Source organism: Cherax quadricarinatus, chromosome 1, assembly GCF_038502225.1.
Source record: "Cherax quadricarinatus isolate ZL_2023a chromosome 1, ASM3850222v1, whole genome shotgun sequence".
In the NCBI taxonomy this organism is placed as follows: domain Eukaryota; kingdom Metazoa; phylum Arthropoda; class Malacostraca; order Decapoda; family Parastacidae; genus Cherax; species Cherax quadricarinatus.
The window spans coordinates 23,675,296-23,682,839 of NC_091292.1; positions in this window are offsets into that span (position 1 = coordinate 23,675,296).

The following is a 7,544-nucleotide window of genomic DNA, read 5'->3' on the forward strand; positions in this document are numbered from 1 at the left end:
TCATTACTACACAGGCAGTGTGTATATCATTACTAAACAGGCAGTGTGTACATCATTACTACACAGGCAGTGTGTACATCATTACTACACAGGCAGTGTGTACATCATTACTAAACAGGCAGTGTGTACATCATTACTACACAGGCAGTGTGTACATCATTACTACACAGGCAGTGTGTACATCATTACTACACAGGCAGTGTGTACATCATTACTAAACAGGCAGTGTGTACATCATTACTACACAGGCAGTGTGTACATCATTACTACACAGGCAGTGTGTACATCATTACTACACAGGCAGTGTGTACATCATTACTACACAGGCAGTGTGTACATCATTACTAAACAGGCAGTGTGTACATCATTACTAAACAGGCAGTGTGTACATCATTACTACACAGGCAGTGTGTACATCATTACTACACACAGGCAGTGTGTACATCATTACTACACAGGCAGTGTGTACATCATTACTACACAGGCAGTGTGTACATCATTACTAAACAGGCAGTGTGTACATCATTACTAAACAGGCAGTGTGTACATCATTACTAAACAGGCAGTGTGTACATCATTACTAAACAGGCAGTGTGTACATCATTACTACACAGGCAGTGTGTACATCATTACTAAACAGGCAGTGTGTACATCATTACTAAACAGGCAGTGTGTACATCATTACTAAACAGGCAGTGTGTACATCATTACTACACAGGCAGTGTGTACATCATTACTAAACAGGCAGTGTGTACATCATTACTACACAGGCAGTGTGTACATCATTACTAAACAGGCAGTGTGTACATCATTACTAAACAGGCAGTGTGTACATTATTACTAAACAGGCAGTGTGTACATCATTACTAAACAGGCAGTGTGTACATCATTACTACACAGGCAGTGTGTACATCATTACTAAACAGGCAGTGTGTACATCATTACTACACAGGCAGTGTGTACATCATTACTAAACAGGCAGTGTGTACATCATTACTACACAGGCAGTGTGTACATCATTACTAAACAGGCAGTGTGTACATCATTACTAAACAGGCAGTGTGTACATCATTACTACACAGGCAGTGTGTACATCATTACTAAACAGGCAGTGTGTACATCATTACTACACAGGCAGTGTGTACATCATTACTAAACAGGCAGTGTGTACATCATTACTACACAGGCAGTGTGTACATCATTACTAAACAGGCAGTGTGTACATCATTACTACACAGGCAGTGTGTACATCATTACTACACAGGCAGTGTGTACATCATTACTAAACAGGCAGTGTGTACATCATTACTAAACAGGCAGTGTGTACATCATTACTAAACAGGCAGTGTGTACATCATTACTAAACAGGCAGTGTGTACATCATTACTAAACAGGCAGTGTGTACATCATTACTAAACAGGCAGTGTGTACATCATTACTAAACAGGCAGTGTGTACATCATTACTACACAGGCAGTGTGTACATCATTACTAAACAGGCAGTGTGTACATCATTACTAAACAGGCAGTGTGTACATCATTACTAAACAGGCAGTGTGTACATCATTACTAAACAGGCAGTGTGTACATCATTATTAAACAGGCAGTGTGTACATCATTACTAAACAGGCAGTGTGTACATCATTACTACACAGGCAGTGTGTACATCATTACTAAACAGGCAGTGTGTACATCATTACTACACAGGCAGTGTGTACATCATTACTAAACAGGCAGTGTGTACATCATTACTACACAGGCAGTGTGTACATCATTACTAAACAGGCAGTGTGTACATCATTACTAAACAGGCAGTGTGTACATCATTACTACACAGGCAGTGTGTACATCATTACTAAACAGGCAGTGTGTACATCATTACTACACAGGCAGTGTGTATATCATTACTAAACAGGCAGTGTGTACATCATTACTACACAGGCAGTGTGTACATCATTACTAAACAGGCAGTGTGTACATCATTACTAAACAGGCAGTGTGTACATCATTACTACACAGGCAGTGTGTACATCATTACTAAACAGGCAGTGTGTACATCATTACTAAACAGGCAGTGTGTACATCATTACTAAACAGGCAGTGTGTACATCATTACTAAACAGGCAGTGTGTACATCATTACTAAACAGGCAGTGTGTACATCATTACTAAACAGGCAGTGTGTACATCATTACTAAACAGGCAGTGTGTACATCATTACTAAACAGGCAGTGTGTACATCATTACTAAACAGGCAGTGTGTACATCATTACTAAACAGGCAGTGTGTACATCATTACTAAACAGGCAGTGTGTACATCATTACTAAACAGGCAGTGTGTACATTATTATAAAATAATTTCTGAGGATGTCAGTGGATTTAGTTGATCATTGAAAGAACTCATCTACTCTTCATCTATTCCCTCTCAACTTCTTTGTTTCTCACTCTCTCTTTTCATACCTTTCTTTTACACCTTCCTTCCTTGTCTCTTACTACCCTCTTAGTTCTTTTTTTGCTCTCTCTCTCTCTCTCTCTCTCCCGTCATTGTTTTGTTCCCTCTCCCTGTCCCCGTTGTATCGTCCCTCCCTCCCAGCATCTCCCTTTGTCTCTTCTCAGCCTCTTCCCTCCCTCCCAGCATCTCCCTTTGTCTCATCTCAGCCTCTCCCATCTTCCTAGATGGCAGATCAATAAGGAGTATTAAATCACTCGTTATCGCTGGAACTTGGGGAGGGTCGGGTCGAGCACCTGTCGTCTCCCAGAGTGTCGAGACTCCCTTGTTCAGCATCACCTCCAGGATCCAGCTGTTGTGTTATGGAAATCAATAAGAAAGCTGGTAACGATGTGTGGGGAGCACTCTCGCACGATGAGGCACGATATGTGAAGTGAATGATGAGGTGCACTCTCTTGTGATATGTGAGGTGCACACTCGCATGAAGTGTGAAATGCACACTCGTACAATGTACGAGGTGCACAGTTGCACGATGAAGCCTACATCTAGCACGATTTGCGAGATGTACACTTTCTTGTGTATGTGTGTGTGTGTGTGTGTGTGTGTGTGTGTGTGTGTGTGTGTGTGTGTGTGTGTGTGTGTGTGTGTGTGTGTGTGTGTGTGTGTGTGTGTGTGCCCCAGAGCTCCTGCTGGCTCCAGTACTGTTCAACATCTGTTTCGAATCAATTTACGGACGATTTAATACACACGTTCTTCACCTCGGAAGGCATCGGTGGCAACCGCCAAAGCGAGAAAGTAACTGAAAAAAAAATGAGTGAGGAACTGAAGAAGACTGCTAATTAGGAGAGGAAATGGAGAATTACCACCAACCCTGATAAAGTAAGTTTATTTAGGTACTGGTATACATAAATACAATTATCATACATATTAATGTATGTAAATTACCTAGAATAACCCAAAAAATCAGATAAAGTGACTTATTTTCATTGGGGTACTTGTATAAATCAGTACCATTGGATTTTGTCCAACAATTGTCGAGAACAAGGAAACAGTTACGGTCAGGAATGTCCCTGTCGCGACCAAGATAATCAGCAAGATCTTCGGTTATGAAATTGACTGGTTGTTTAATGCCACCAAATAAGTCAATTGACTGAGTAAATTTAGTAAAAATTCATCTCCACTCTCTACAGTATATGGATTCAGACGAGCTCCAGGCAACATCGAGAAATATTTCCACAAGATAATATGTTAAATACTCTAATATCCATGTGTGCTCAAGTCTCTGAAAGGTAAAACCATCGCGCTGAAAACTCCAAAGGGTCTAGAACAATGTCCTTTGTTATTTCTCAAACACCAGACTGACTGACAGAGTCAGACTGGAAGACATTCATGTATTACACGATATTTATGCCATCAGCGTCAAACTCGTCAAAATCAAGAAGCGCCAGCTGTACAACATGAATGAATACCTTCCCCACGAAGAAATCTCACCCGTAGCGCGATCGCCAACGCACTCAGCTCACACATTGAGGTCCGGGGTTCGAATCTCCTCCGGTATGGCTGGAAAACATTAGAGACGTGTTTCCATAAGACACCTGCTGCCCCTGTCCCTGTTCACTGATCAGTTTAAAATGGGTACCTGGGTATTAGTCGGCTGGTGTGGGTCGCATCCTGGGATACTGACCTAATTTGCCCAAAATGATCAGCATAACAAGGGACTTTCTATATAGTAGTATGTCATTGATGTCAGCTAGGACTGTATACCTTGTACATGTACTTGTAGTAAATAAAGATATTATATTATTATCATTATTATTATAAGACTCTTGTCATGAAATCGTGATGAACCTTACCTAACCTAACCACATTTACAAGGATGAGCTACCGAGATCAAAGAGAAGATGAAGGTCCAGTCTGTGTGCAGAGTCCATGAATTCATCACAAATGTGAAACCCCCCGTTACCTAAATTTCCCAAAGAACAGGGAAGGTCGAGTAACTAGCCTATCAAGTGCAACGCAATGAGCCACCTGTGTACCCGTTTTGTGCCCACAAGCTTCGTGAGCAAACAACTTCACGAAGAAGAGCATATCTACACTTACCACGCAAGTACGTATGTATAAAACTTTTCCTGTATATACTTGTATGTGAGTTGGGTCGTCCTGTATGCAGTCTGTATATGTATTTCGTGTTGATGTAAAATGTCAATCACACCACCAAGTTGAAACAAAAGAGGAACGGCAACTTGCCTTTATATCCTCCTCCGCCTTTTTCACCATCTGACTTTCTCACCATCCCGTCCTTCTTCTTACATTCTTACCAGGGTTAAAAAAGTTTGCAGTACCGATGCTACCCACCGTTTGCGGTGCTTCTACTCACATTCCGCGACACCCCTTGTACCCATGGCCGATTACGCCGCCTTTCCACCCATTTAATATTCTGCCAAGACGTCATGGTCGGCAGGAAACTAATGTGAGGCGAATAGATGCATCTTCCGTGAGTCATGAAGCAAAGATGATTAAAGAATGTCCAGTATCCTGGTCACGATTACCACTTGCTTGACCAGTACCCTGGTCAGTGTTACCACTTGCTTGACCAGTACCCTGGTCACTGTTACCACTTGCTTGATCAGTACCCTGATTAGTGTTACCACTTGCTTGACCAGTACCCTGGTCAGTGTTACCACTTGCTTGACCAGTACCCTGGTCAGTGTTACCACTTGCTTGACCAGTACCCTGGTCACTGTTACCACTTGCTTGATCAGTACCCTGATTAGTGTTACCACTTGCTTGACCAGTACCCTGGTCGCTGTTACCACTTGCTTGACCAGTACCCTGGTCAGTGTTACCACTTGCTTGACCAGTGCCCTGTCACTGTTACCACTTGTTTGACCACTACCCTGGTCACTGTTACCACTTGCTTGATCAGTACCCTGGTCTGTGTTACCACTTGCTTGACCAGTACCCTGGTCACTGTTACCACTTGCTTGATCAGTACCCTGGTCAGTGTTATCACTTGCTTGACCAGTGCCCGGTCACTGTTACCACTTGCTTGACCAGTACCCTGGTCAGTGTTACCACTTGCTTGACCAGTACCCTGGCCATTGTTACCACCTGCATACTTGACCAGTACCCTGGTCACTGTTACCACATGCATGACCAGTATCCCGATCACTGTTACCATCTGCTTGACAAGTACCCTGGTCACTGTTACCACTTGCTTGACCAGTACCCTGGTCACTGTTACCACCTGTATACTTGAGCAGTACCCTGGTCACTGTTACCACCTACGTACTTGACCAGTACACTGGTCACTGCTACCACCTACATACTTGACCAGTACCCTGGTCACTGTTACCACTTGCTTGATCAGTACCCTGGTCGGTGTTACCACTTGCTTGACCAGTACCCTGGTCACTGTTACCACTTGCTTGATCAGTACCCTGGTCAGTGTTACCACTTGCTTGACCAGTGCCCGGTCACTGTTACTACTTGTTTGACCAGTACCCTGGTCACTGTTACCACTTGCTTGATCAGTACCCTGGTCGGTGTTACCACTTGCTTGACCAGTACCCTGGTCAGTGTTACCACTTGCTTGACCAGTACCCTGGCCATTGTTACCACCTGCATACTTGACCAGTACCCTGGTCACTGTTACCACATGCATGACCAGTACCCCGATCACTGTTACCATCTGCTTGACAAGTACCCTGGTCACTGTTACCACTTGCTTGACGAGTACCCTGGTCACTGTTACCACCTGTATACTTGAGCAGTACCCTGGTCACTGTTACCACCTACATACTTGACCAATACCCTGGTTACTGTTACCACCTGGGTACTTAAACAGTACCCCAGTCACTGCTACTAACTGGATACTCGACCAGTACCCTAGTCACGGTTACCACCTGCAGATGGAAGGAAAGAAACGAGAACAATAACTATTAAGAAAACAGTAGGAAACGCAGATGGGGGTGTATACATATATATATATATATATATATATATATATATGTAGTGTGAAATAAACGTAAGTAGAAAAAAGATGTACCTGTTATCTTGCATATTTATGAGGGAGAAAGAAAAGACCTCTTCAATCCTACCATCATGTAAAGCAGTCACTGGTGTTCGTTTCACACTCACTTGGCAGGATGGCAGTACCTCTCTGGGTGCTTGCTGCCTACCAGCCTGCTACCTCTCTGGGTGCTTGCTGTCTACCAGCCTGCTACCTCTCTGGGTGCTTGCTGTCTACCAGCCTGCTACCTCTCTGGGTGCTTGCTGTCTACCAGCCTGCTACCTCTCTGGGTGCTTGCTGTCTACCAGCCTGCTACCTCTCTGGGTGCTTGCTGTCTACCAGCCTGCTACCTCTCTGGGTGCTTGCTGTCTACCAGCCTGCTACCTCTCTGGGTGCTTGGTGTCTACCAGCCTGCTACCTCTCTGGGTGCTTGCTGTCTACCAGCCTGCTACCTCTCTGGGTGCTTGCTGTCTACCAGCCTGCTACCTATCTGGGTGCTTGCTGTCTACCAGCCTGCTACCTCTCTGGGTGCTTGCTGTCTACCAGCCTGCTACCTCTCTGGGTGCTTGCTGTCTACCAGCCTGCTACCTCTCTGGGTGCTTGCTGTCTACCAGCCTGCTACCTCTCTGGGTGCTTGGTGTCTACCAGCCTGCTACCTCTCTGGGTGCTTGCTGTCTACCAGCCTGCTACCTCTCTGGGTGCTTGCTGTCTACCAGCCTGCTACCTCCCTGGGTTGTTGCTGTCTACCAGCCTGCTACCTCCCTGGGTGCTTGCTGTCTACCAGCCTGCTACCTCCCTGGGTGTTTGCTGTCTACCAGCCTGCTACCTCTCTGGGAGCTTGCTACCTCTCTGGGTGCTTGCTGTCTACCAGTCTACCACCAGCCTGCTACCTCTCTGGGTGCTTGGTGTCTACCAGCTACCAGCCTGCTACCTCTCTGGGTGCTTGCTGTCTACCAGCCTGCTACCTCCCTGGGTGCTTGCTGTCTACCAGCCTGCTATCTCCCTGCGTTGTTACTGTCTACCAGCCTCCTACCTCCCTGGGTTGTTGCTGTCTACCAGCCTACTACCTCCCTGGGTGCTTGCTG